Below are 13,706 nucleotides of genomic sequence, written 5' to 3' on the forward strand. Positions count from 1 at the left end.
TGAAATGATGCGGCCTTGGAGGGTATTTTAAACTGCATTCTATCAACTGTGTTACACGTAGACAAAAGAATGATGACAGTTTACAACACAAAAGAATGTAACATCGCATTTTAAGTGGCTTTAATCCACCCAATTGGGCAGTCACAACACCAGTTTGGTGCTGCAGGAACCAGTCATGGCCGACCAAATCCTGACCATGACTTGGCTCGTTGGTTTCGTCTATACATGGAAGTGCAAATCACCAAGTTTAATTTCATACAGCCAAAGTTTGTCATTATCAGCAGTGGGTATTGGGGAAAAATATTCAGTTTGCTTCATAATTTTGTATTATGAAGTGTAAGATATTTGAAACAAGATGGACAGTTGCATTTTCAGAAGCCTTAGTTCCAATGATTGCATCTATATTAATTTTATTGCTTCTATCAGTGACAGGTTAGCTTCAGTATACTTGAAGTTGGTCATCAAAAACAGGAGATGTTGCAGATTTCAGAACCGGGGAGTCCCGCTTCTCTTTTCAAATAGCTCTGACACTTAACATGCACAGGGTTTGACTTTTCCTGTAACTCTCTGAAATGTACAGTATTTACATTATATAGATAGTGTCAAACTCAATTTGCTAGATGGAGATTGAAGAAGCCTTTCTACTGAGTCTAAATCTGTCATTTTTTTATTTAATTTTATTACCAATGTGTTTCGTATAAATTACAAGCAATACTTTGTTATGGTGTAGCTATTACAAGCCTGTCCCATTTACCAATACATGTGTCTTAATGACTGTAAAAAAGGCTGAGGAATGTGGTGTCACCTCTTATAATTATTGAGCAGACTCACTCAGGCCAATGGAGGCAGTTTTGAATGTGACACGATGTGGTCCATGGAGGCCAAAGAAGGCAATTTTTGAAAATTTAGTTATTTATACAAACATTAGGCTATCATATACTGAAATCACCAAAGGTCTAGTATACTTGGCTCTAAGTTGTGAAGTTTTGTGATGTGTATTTGCTTATTTATGTATTTTATTGTTTTTTACTCCATATTTTTGCCTTTATCTCAGTTTCAAATTTGCCGCCTTTGGCCTCGGCCATGGACCAGATCGTGTCACATTTTGGGCTATTCCAGTTGAAATCCATACATCCCCTATGGACGACATGACCATAATATCCCACACAAGGGGTATAGATTTAAAATGGAGTCGCCCATTCAGGTAACCCAATTTGAAATTCACACTCCCTGTGTAGAAGATTAAGGTCATGTGGTCCATAGGGGTTATGGATTTCATCTGGAATAGCCCATACTATGTCTGAAATCTTCTGAACATGTCAATCATACTTGGTTGCTCAGTTATGATGTCAATTATTTTTCCTTTCTTAGCCTGTCTCTCAACTTCTTTAAGTTGAAAAATCTGAGAATCATGCATTATTTCACATTTAATATATAATACAGTTATTTTGCAGAGGAACATGTTATGTAAACATAATAATTTAAACATATTGTATCAACATGCTTTTATTTAGCTCTGTCATCTATGCAGTGTTCTTGATCAGATAACCTGTAAATTGTATACATTTTATAAATATTGATGTATAATTATGAAATGTGAAATTACCAAATGTGTCCATTTTTCTTGTGATAATCATGAATATGAGAACATTTATCTTAGGAGATTTTGTGTTTTCAGGATTAATTTTGGTTTTTAGCTCTGTGCAAGGAAAACAGTGGGTCTTTTGGCTGACGCTGATTGATTTTGACTTAAATTCAGAAAATGTTCAAAATATGTTTCAAATAAATTTCAAAATTTTAAGTGATTTTTTAGGGTCTTTTAGCCTCGGAAAGAAAAAACATCCTGATCGCCCGATGTCTTACTGGTAGAACAGGTATTTTTTTAGAATTGGCATAAGGATTGTCATGTGTGGGCGGGTATGTGTGGGTGGTGGATTGACAAGAATGCGAAATTAAGTTGACTTTTCTTGCTCTGTGTTAAGGGCTGGGGTATGAACGTTTGGACAGTATTTATTGTGGGACATTAGAGCACATCAGATATGTCTAATTGCATTCTGAATATGAAGAATGTCCTTCTGATATCAAATAATTTTGATTTTTGAAATTCGCAATGTAATACACATTTTATGGCAAATCATTAAAAATTGATATTTTGATATTTAACAGTACTCAAGTAAAATTTATAAATCTGATGATTTATGGCCTTTCGTATTGAAGATATGATTTTTTTTCTCAAAACACCAACAAAAAAAAGGTCTTTTTGGGGAAAAATCCATATCTTCAATATGAAAAGTCAAAATTTTCAATTGATCGTCGGCTTTTCCTTCCAGCTACATACACTTTAAGAATATATCATTAGATTTATACAATTTACTTCGAGGACTGTTATATATCAAAAATTTGAAAAATATCAAATTTTAATAATTTGTCATAAAATTTGTATTATATCGTGAATTTCAAAAAATGAAAATTATTTGATATTAGAAAGACATGCTTCGTATTCAGAATGCAATTCGATCTGTCTGATGTGCTCTCATGTCCCACAAAAAATACTGTCGAAACACCATAAACGCTCATTCTAGATCCCTTAATAAACACATCAAAAGAAATAAGTCCCCCTCTGAACATGTCGTCATAACATTGTTAAGGTTTCGTTTTGTACCAACAAAACTAACTTTGAAATAATTATATGACTGTTTACTAAGTGCTGTGTGAAAATGAGAGATTTCCATGACTTCAGGGCTGAATGAGCCAAAATTGAAGGCAAAAACTGCCCTTTTCAAAAGTCACAAAGTAGGCCTATTGCTTGTCACAAAAGTTGATTCATGGCTTGTTACTAATGGAAAACCCCATGTGTTTGAGTGCAGTTTAAAATCCTCACCAAGTGAACATTTACTGTGTATTGATTCTTGATCATTAAGCCATGTAAATCCCCTTGGTGCAGAGTTCAGCACAGTGAGTTGTAAGATGGCCAGTTCCATTCCTTGTCGCAATACGCCTTGAAGTTAACAAGCATTCGCTACTTGCACGGTTCCGCCATTATGCACTATGTGCGGGGAGAGCCTCGAACTGGCAGCATACATGAATGGGAATTGAACTAGTCATAACGTTCTGTGTAAGGTTACATAATTCTTCCTTTCATGTATGCTGCCAGTTCGAGGCTCTCCCGCACATAGTGCATAATGGCGGAACCGTCAAGTAGCTTAATAGGCCTACTTAGTGACTTTTGGAAAGGGCATTTTTTGTCTGGGTTCATTCAGCCATGAAGTGATGGACATCTTTCATTTTCACAAAACACTTAGTAAACAATCATATAATTATTTCTAAGTAAGTTTTATTGGTACAAAGTTTTACTTTACGGTGTTATGACGAAATTTTCAGAGGGGGACTTATTTCTTTTGATGTGTTTAGTAAACTGGTTTGGTTGTACAACAAGGTGCATTCTGTGAGTATTGAGTATGCACCATTCTCAAATAACCAGAGGGTGCGTGACAGGGAGTAGCTTACTGCATCATATGGAAATATTGGCTTCCTTGACTCAATTCCTATAAGATTTTTAGTTAAATGGATGAAACTGTTAAAATATGGCTCCTGCCATTCCACTTGGCTTAATATGATACATATTGATTCAAGAAAGTGAGTCTGAATTTTGGGGTTTTCCAGGAGAAAAGTTTTCATATGTATGAAATGTAGTGTTTGTAAGTAGCGAATGATACCAGGAAGTTAATTGTATAAAATCAGATAACAATTAAGAAGTCTTTTTCTATAACTTTTTTCAGCATATTTCATAAAAATAGTTTTTGAAACAAATATGGTACCGTACTTTGAAATTATAAGGGGAAATATTAGTAACTTCCAGGTAATGATATGTTGCATGTTCAGAGGAAAGCATATACGTAGAAAGCAGAAAACTAAATGAAAATAGATTAGGTTGTCTTTTATCAGGGTTGATAAGCAATAGATGGGGTCGTAAATTCCTTTTTTTTTATATTTTTCTATTTAAAAATTTCAGTTGAACTGGAAAATATTGAATTGTTGAAGGTGTTAAGTTGTACACTGTGTGTTCAATAAATACTATGACAGATGTATGGACAAGGGTACGATATGGTGTAATATGTGTGTTTTGTTCAAATCTTGGATGTTGACCCCCTTTCAAACTGAGCATATGAATACTAGATTTTAGCAAGACTAGAAACCCGAAATTTGAATTTCTTAAACAGGTGGGAAACCGAAATTGCGTTCAGTTTCATATTGTTGTAATCACCATGATCATGCATGATCACAGTGTGTGAACAAATCCCAGATTGCCATATACTCCAAGTTACCCTGCCTTGAGTAGAAATTGTGTAATCTGCGGTGATGTATTTTTCTGTAACTCTTGCATCACATGAAGAGGTCTTTCTTAGCTTTATAAAGGCTTAAATTTCATTGAAGTTGGTACTCAACTTTTGGACACAAAGTAAAATTACCATATGCCTAATTAATAAAAATGGAAATTACATGGTGTTAAGACTGGGGGTCTGTATCAATTCAGCAATGTGCGGACAAAGCCAAAAAAAAAAGGTTCATGGAATTTGCCAAAATCTTGTGATAGGAAAGGTATTTGGGTCTAATGATTTTGTAACTTGATCAAAAATTCGAAAATCTCTTGTTGCCATGGTAACGGGTCTTTGAAGATTGCCACAGGGAAAGAACATTTAAAAAAAATTTCAGTCCGAAAAAGACACATTTTTCTAGCTAGCACTAACAAAATTGCTAGAAGCATGGAACAATTTAAATTGCTGCTGATAAAAGCAATAATCTAAATATGATCAAAACATCAATTTCGTGGATTTATGATAAGTCTTTTTTACCAGTTGTTTCTACCTTATCTGGAATTTATAGCAACCAACTGCAACTGACAGTACCAAGTACTGTAACATTTTTCTGTTTTATACAACGTTATCTATAAATTAGTTCTAAGATTGCATGATACTGAAAACAAATCTCAAATGTAAGAAAGATCAAACATTGTACAAAACAATATAAAAATGTTTATAAAAACATGGGAGGACTGGACAATGCACTTAAATTATTGTTTTTAAAATGCAATGTCATAAGTGTTTTTTTTAGTGTTTTTTTTTTTAGAAAGTTAAATGTGGACATGGTGAAGCCATTGCCAACCCATCATAAAGTGATGCTCCCGGTCCCAAGTCTTTACTTTGTGTTGAATGTTAGAATTATAAACGGAGTCGCTCATGTGTGGGATTTTCTAATGAGATCATGAACAGTGGCTAACAGATGTCTGTGAGAGTTTTGTTTTTCATCTTGTACTCTAAATAATCTATTTGTCCCCAAAGTAATAGGAGTAATGGGATGATAAAGCTCTGGCTTTTGCACTGCTTGCTTTAGGCTCTTGATATACCATTGTATCTGCAGGATCTACATCATGGATCTCTCGGAAAAACTATTTATTTGTTGTGGGGTCAGATACTCGTCTCAGATGTAGGCCTACTAAATACCCTCTTGTTGTTATTTTACATCCGCCAAAAAACGCATTTGCTTAGCAACAGCAGAAGGGTCTCTCTATTCCCAGCCCGGATTCCCAGTGACCTCTCCATGCTCAAAACCCATCAATAATAAATCTTTCTGCTCTTGGAATTTTTTTTTTGCTGACTGTTGGGCCAATTCATGGCGCATTTGCTTAGCTTAGCGGCAGAAGGTCTCTCTATTCCCAGCCCGGATTCCCAGTGACCTCTCCATGCTCAAACCCATCAATAATAAATCTTTCTGCTTCTTGGAATTTTTTTTGCTGACTGTTCATGACCTAATCATATCTCTGATTCAGAAAGAATGCATTGCTGTCCGCTTGTATATCCTCTTATCTTGGCTAGAAGGCTTTTTTAATTTTGGTGTTTGTAATTTTGTCATATTTTCCTGACTGAACGTGAGAACGTCAACGCTTCAACGCTTTATGTATGTCGTTGTGCATGTTTCCTTGGGCAACTGAATAGCGTTTTTAATAGACCTCTTGAATCCACCATAGTAGGTTCATCTACTGAAGATAAGCTTCACATACTTCCTAATGCTGAATGCTGCATCAGTTTCTGATGTTGAATTCTCAGAAGATCCGATCTGCTGAAAATGAAACTTTACATGATGTTGAGGGGCGAGGCTTAAAATGCCAAATTTTGAGTTCCCAATTTGCAAACCTTATAATAATGGTCTAGATGTACATGTATGATGCAAGCGTAGTGAGCAAGGAATTTTGCATATTTGAACATTTCTACACTGTTTTTCTAAGCCCTTATAAGAGCGTGTCTATAGTATAGTCTGCCCATCCCAGTAAATGTGCTCCAATGTCCATTGCCAGAGGTGTCGTTTACTGGTATATTGACACTACCCTATGAGCTCCTCTGCGACGGCTAGGAACCATGGTATATGACCTGCCAAAAATTGCTCCCCCCTTTTTTTCGCTTGCCAAAAATTCATGGAGACCCCTCCCCATATTTACCCTTCCTACAGGGCTTATCATTATTGCACAGCCCCTGATTGGTGTTCTCGTAGAGTTAGGGAACTCTGTTATTTGTACCGGGTAGCTAGCTGCCTGATGCTAAAAGCAACCCGTCTTCCAAGCGCTGCCCTCTATCTGTATTTGAATAGCACTGCGATCTGTCTAATCTGCTTTTATGCTTAAAAGGCCTAATAGCTTGTTTGCATCATTTAAAACTGAGACTCAAATTTAAGAAGTCACTTAATCTTTTCATCAATAGAAATATATTCAATAATTATTTCATTACGGTTATTTAAATACAATACTTCAAAAACTTGGTACTTTGAAAAAACCATAACTTCTTTAGAAGTTGAGATCCCAATTTTTTGAAACTATAGGCCTATATCTGTCAACAAGGGTTCACTCTAGCTATGACACCATACACTTACAAAATATCAACCTCTTCTTTACATTTACATCCCTTCAATGTTGGGGTAAAATGGCACTTACAATTTTTGCCCAAAACTGTGTTTTTTCTACTTAAGAAATAAAGGGTAATGCATTATCCTTTACACAAAAATAATGTGTCCGAGGCAGTAAAAACGTAAATAATGGGTGAGGCGCAGCCGAACCCATTATTTAAACGTTTTTACTGCCGAGGACACATTATTTGCGTGTAAAGGATAATGCTGCACCCTTCTATTCTATTACCACAAAATAGTGCGATTTAAAGAGAAAATATCACATTTTTTGCCCAAATATTTCAAGTTGTTTACTTCAAGGTGGAGAGCCTACGCGTAGCCAAAGCGTAAGGGGGCACACCACTAAATCCTTCCGCATTTGGTGTAACCTTGTATAACCTTGTTCGCATGTTAGTCGCTCGGAAGGCTCGACCCCTTCGGGGTCTCGCCTTCCGAGCGACTAACATGCTCACCATACCTCAACAAGACACCGATTATCTATGGTAATGGTCTGTTTCTCACCCTTTATCTACTACGTAAAGGATAATGCTGCACCCTTTATTTCTATTCTATTACCAGAAAATATACTAATATGCAGTAAACCTTTGACGAGCGCGTATTGTAAGGATACATCGCGTATTTACTGCGTTGCACGCACTTGTCTCTGATTGGCTGCTAAGGCGATATGTTGTTGCTGAGTGGAAATTTATGAATGAACTGTGCGCCGTACGCGTTGTTAGCGCCGAATTTGCAACATCACGGTAATCGCGCTCGTCAAAGGTTTGCTGCATTTGACTATAGTGCGATTTAAAGAGAAAATATCATTTTTGGCACAAGTATTTAAAGTTGTTTACTTCAAGGTGAAGCGCGTACGCGTAAGTGACAGCGAGTATCGCGGAAATATTGCACGCGCAACCAAGCGTAATGCTGTGCGTAGAAGTGTTTAATACGGCGCTTGACCCATTATTGCAGAATAATGGGCTCTCACGTGACGTGTTTGAACAAATCACAGTGCGCGATTTTGAATAATGGGTCGTGGGGGTAATATAATAAATAATATAGGCCTACTATCGTAAGAATACTAGTTTGAAAATAATATAAGGAGATTAGCGCTGGGTCTCGACATAATTCCTGTTGAGAAGGTCATTGCCTAGTGAGTTTATTCATGTTTATTCAAACGAAGCGTCTAGGTAGCGTCTTTTGTCTTGAAGTGTGACCAACAACCCACTTGACCAAACAAATGGGACAGATTTGCTGCAGTTGCTTACAGATGCCCTTTTTTTGATCGCCCATTGATACACATATCCCAAGTTTAAACGACACTAGACGCTGTTGGTGCAGTAACCAGCCAATCAGACGTTGGCGTTAAAGTAAATCCGAGTAAGCAAAATCCATACACTCGTAGATAGCGAGAACCTACATAGCCACTTTCGCCAATCGTTTGACAAACATTAACGATCACAAACGTTTGCCAAACGTTTACGAAAATGTTTGACAAACGTTTGGCTCCTTATCCGTTTATAAACCGTTTGATTATAAATGTTTGACAAACGTTTGTGATCGGCAATTGTTTGACAAACGTTTTAGTACCGATGTATATTAAATGAATTAAATAAATGTTTGGCAAACAATTAATAAATACGGCTTGTTAATGTTTTGTCCATAAAATCATCAGATTGATGTTTGTCATAAATCACATTTCTTTACAAAAATCACATATTTTTTACAAAAAAATCACATATTTTTTTACAAAATCACATTTCTTTTCCAAAAATCACATTTTTTTCCAAAAATCACATTTTTTTCCAAAAATCACATTTTTTTTCCAAAAATCACATTTTTTTTCCAAAAATCACATTTTTTTCCAAAAATCACATTTTTTCCAAAATCACATTTTTTCCAAAATCACATTTTTTCCCAAAATTAAATTTTGGACAAAAATGAGAATTTTAGTAAAAAATATGTGATTTTGGTAAATGTGATTTTAATCTAAAATGTGTTTTTGTTTCGAAAAATGTATTTTTTAATTGTTTGCCAAACATTTATTTAATTCATTTAATATACATAATAATAAAACATTTGTCAAACAATTGCCGATCACAAACGTTTGTCAAACATTTCTAATCAAACGGTTTATAAACGGATAAGGAGCCAAACGTTAGAAAAATGCGAAACATGCATTGATTGTGTATCCATATGCTCGGGCGGGTACGTTTCGGACGCGTTCATTTTTCTTGTGGGTTGATGCATTTCTATTTTCTTGTATTTTCAAACATTTTTAGTGTCAAAGAGTAGATTTCGGCCTTGGATAATTGCTACCTGTAACAAGATCAAGCAAAATTTTAAATATGTGGACAAACTCAAAAAAATAGAAATCCTTGATTCTTTCAGCATGGAAAGGGTTTAGGGGGGACATTTTAAAAATGACATTTAAAAAGTTGCATTCGACCTGTTGGCATGGTAACGGACAAATCAAATTGTAGTCGAAAATGACCAAAAATACAATTTTCATTTTTGAAAAAAGGCAAAGTTTGGTCGAATGCCACAAATAAATAAGATGTGATATTATTTTTAAATTTTTTCTTCAGATAGGGGCATGCTTTGATAGTCCTTGCAAATGAAGAAAGAGCTTGTCACTTATTATATATTTAAGGTGGGACTTATCAGAATGGTATAGAGTCCAGTGATTATCAAAAGGTCGAAGGCAACGTCCTGGGCGATATCAGGTCCGTATTATGATAAGTAGGGATGGGCGTATTCCCAATATACTACACTCCTCCTTTCTTAGCTAGTCCCGTGGTAATTCGTTGTATGTAGCAAAGTTCATAAATTCTTATAACTTGTAACGTAACACAAACAGTTTATAACTTCAACTCCAAACTTGTAGAACAATGTTCCTGAAACGCGTAACTTGGCTAACTCAACTTTTAAAACGTAACGTATAATACATAGTTCTTCTGTGACCTTGTTACAGCTCCTCAATTAGTCTCCGCGGAGGTCGTGTATTCCTCTGCGAACGACGTGGCACTGATGATGGACTTTGACGTGCATTTCTTTGAGCTGCTGCTTCCGGAACAGTTCCGCGAGGTACTATCGCTGGACTTGGAACATCTACCGGTGTCTTGTCACTAGTGCTTTCACTTGGAGTCGGAAGATTTGGACTCGTTTCTCTTGGAGTCCATTCCCTTGGAGTTGATCTTTGAAACGGCGTTAGTGGCAAATTACTCTCTGTAGCTGGTACTAGCAAATTGCTTTGAGTAGCCTGTCGCGATGGCATCACATCTCCTCTCCGTAAGTGATCTACATGTCGTTTCCATACTCTTCCATCCGTAAGCGTCACAATGTACGACTTAGGCGCTGACCGCTCTGCAATGGTACCAGGCCACCATGTTTGCTCCTTTCTACAATCTTTCACCAGCACTGTCTCACCAGGAAAGAATTCTCTGTATTTGCTGTGCATGTCATAATGGTCTTTCTGCATTGCTTGTTTACTGATGACTCGTTCTTGCAGATTTGGACGAACTAGCGATAGTCGTGTTCGGATTTCTCGTCAATAAACAGCTTCGCTGGACTGCATCCTGTTGTTGCGTGTTTGGTAGATCTGTATGTCATTAAGAAGTTGTCCAATCTTTGTTGTATATTCCCTGTAGCTGCGCTGATACCTTTCTTGAATGATTGTACCATTCGTTCAGCTGCTCCGTTGCTAGAGGGTTGATATGGTGATACTCTTTTTACTCCTTGTTTCTTCAGGAAGTTTTGATATTCTTCGCTCCTGAATTGCGGACCGTTGTCGCTTACGATTTGAAGTGGTAACCCATATCTCGTGAATAATTCTCGTAGCACGTTAACTGTCGCTTGTGCTGTCGTACTCTTCATTAGTATAACTTCTGGCCATTTTGAGTATGCATCTGTAATGACTAGGACATTTTGTCCATCTTTCTCAGCAAAATCTATATGGACTCGTTGCCATGGTGCTCCAGGCCACATCCAGGGCATCAAAGGTGCTGTTGCTGGCTTGTTTTTCACTTGTTGACAACTGGAACACAGTTTGACCGTCTCTTCAATTTCGTTGTCCATGTTTGGCCACCAAACCCAACTGCGTGCAACCTCCTTCATTCGAACCATACCTGGGTGCGCTGTGTGTAACTCTTGCAGTATATCTTGTTGATACTTTGCTGGAACAATCACTCTTAGGCCCCATAATATGCAGTCTTGTTCTACTGAGAGCTCGTATTTGCGATTGAAATAGGGTTTCAAACGTAAATCGTCTACTTCCTGTGGCCATCCAGTTCTAGTAAACTCTAGTATTCTTGACAGTACTGGATCACGTAGTGTTGCGTTCTGGATCTCCTTGCTCGTTATTGGTAAATTCTCCAACATCTTGTCTTCTACTCTGAAGATTGCGTCTTCTTCTTTCTCTATCACTGGTAATGGTAGACGTGACAAGGCGTCTGCTAGCGTGTTCTGCTTTGCTGGGATGTACTTGATGTCATATGTGAATGCTGAAAGCGTAATAGCCCATCGTTGCAGACGTTGTGCAGCTAATGTTGGTATACCGGTCTTTGGTCCTAGTATTCGTTCCAAAGGCTTGTGGTCAGTCAGAATTGTGAACTTTCTTCCGTAAAGGTACATTCTGAACTTCTTGAGACCAAACATAATTGCCAAGGCTTCTTTGTCGAGTTGAGCGTAACCCTTCTCATGCTTGTCCAGACTTCGTGATGCATATGCGATAGGTCGTCGTGATCCGTCTTCGTAAACATGCATGATCACCGCTCCAACACCGTATGGCGAAGCGTCCGCTGCCAACTCTAACGGCAATTGTGAGTCGTAGTGTGTCAGTATCTTTTCAGATGTCAATATGTTCTTGACTGTCTCAAAAGCTGTCGTGCAAGCGTCTGTCCAGTTCCATGGTTTATCACATAACAGTTCATTTAGTGGATGTATCACCGTAGACAGATGAGGTACGAATTGAGCTTGAAAATTCACCATGCCTAGAAATGATCGCACTTCCGTAACATTCTGCGGTTGTGGTGCGTCCTTGATAGCTTTGATCTTGTGATCCGTAGGTTGAATTCCTTGAGCTGAGATTCTTCTACCCATGTACTCCAATTGCTGTTCCATGATCTTGCATTTCTCTGGTTTTACTCGTAGTCCATACTTCTGCAGTCGTTGAAGTACTTTCTCCAGATTGTGAAGATGTTCTTCGTCGTTTCTTCCTGATACTAAAATGTCATCCATGATGGCACATGTGAAACCCAATCCTGCCAAAGCTTGATCCATGAATCGTTGCCAAATGGCTGGACTCGAGGAAATTCCAAAAGGGTAAACGTGTATAGCGGAATAATCCCTTCCATGTGGATATTATCACCAATTCTTGAGATTTGTCATCTAACAACATCTGTTGATAAGCACATTTCAAGTCAATTTTGGTAAATTTCTCACCTCCCGCCATCTTGCTGAATACTTCTTCTGGCGTCGGCATTGGAAATTCGTCTGTATGTATCGCTTGGTTGACGCTAACTTTATAATCTCCACATAATCTCACCGTTCCGTCTTGCTTTGGTATGCAAACCAGGGGTGTCGCCCATTCACTAAAATCTACAGGAACGATAATACCTTCATCTTGCATTCTCTGTAATTCTCTATCTACTGCTGGACGTAGGGCGTACGGTACGGGTCGTGCTTTGTGAAATACTGGAACTGCGTTTTCCTTCACATGAAGTGTTGCTTTCATACCTTTCACTGTACCCAATCCTGGTTGAAATACCTCACTATATTTCTGCTTCAGTTCAGGCACCGTGCATGAACTCTTGACACTGTATTGACCTTGTTGTGGAAACAAATTATGCCAGTCTAAGATCATCTCCGCTAGCCAATCTCTACCAAATAATGGTGGTGCATAGCTGTCTGCATCTACAACAACTAATCGTAGTAATCCTGCGTGTTGATCTTGGTACTTTACATCAACATTGATCTCTCCTGCCAAGTTCAAAGGTGTACCGGCATAAGCATGTAGTGGACGAGACACTGGTTTCAAAGGAAAATTACTGAAATGCTTCAGGTAATCCTTGATATTGACCATCGACGGTCCTGCTCCGTGTCCAACTCCACTGTAATTTCACTCCTTCAATTTCCACTGGTAGGAAAACTGGTTTTGACGATGTGTAATTTACACTGTCTTGCGCGTTATCTTGTTTGTCGTCATCATGCGTATCGTCTCGTTTGTCGTCACTATCGTCTGTAGTCGTAATGGTGAAAGTAGCGTCACGAAAATCTTCAAATTGTTCATCGTCTTCGGTTACGTAGCGTACTGTGTTTTGTTTTGCATGGTAGCTTGACGTTGCATGACATTCTGATTTCAAATGTCCTACTCGATTACATTTGTAACATGTAAAGTTCTTGTACTTGCATTCATTTGGGGAATGATTAGTTAAGCCACACCTGTAACACTTGCGTTTCCCATTGTCGTTAGGTCTGCCGTCTGTGTTGGTTGACTTCCGTTGACCAAATTTGGGTCTAAATCTCCCCCGTCCACTTCCAGAACTTCTGTTGTTACCTCGTCCATGTCCTATTTTGTTTACCGTTGATGGCGTTTTACCGCTGATATCCTTAACATTCTTCGTTGCCTCTTCTTCAGCTCCTCTTCTACCGCTTGAGCAAAATTATAATCCTTTGCTTGGGGACCCAACAATTTCTCTATCGTATCTTCAGATCTTAAACCACAAATGAACTGATCTCTTAAATTCTGCTCCAACTGATCTCCTTGAAATTCA

Source organism: Amphiura filiformis, chromosome 20 (assembly GCF_039555335.1).
Source record: "Amphiura filiformis chromosome 20, Afil_fr2py, whole genome shotgun sequence".
In the NCBI taxonomy this organism is placed as follows: Eukaryota; Metazoa; Echinodermata; class Ophiuroidea; order Amphilepidida; family Amphiuridae; genus Amphiura; species Amphiura filiformis.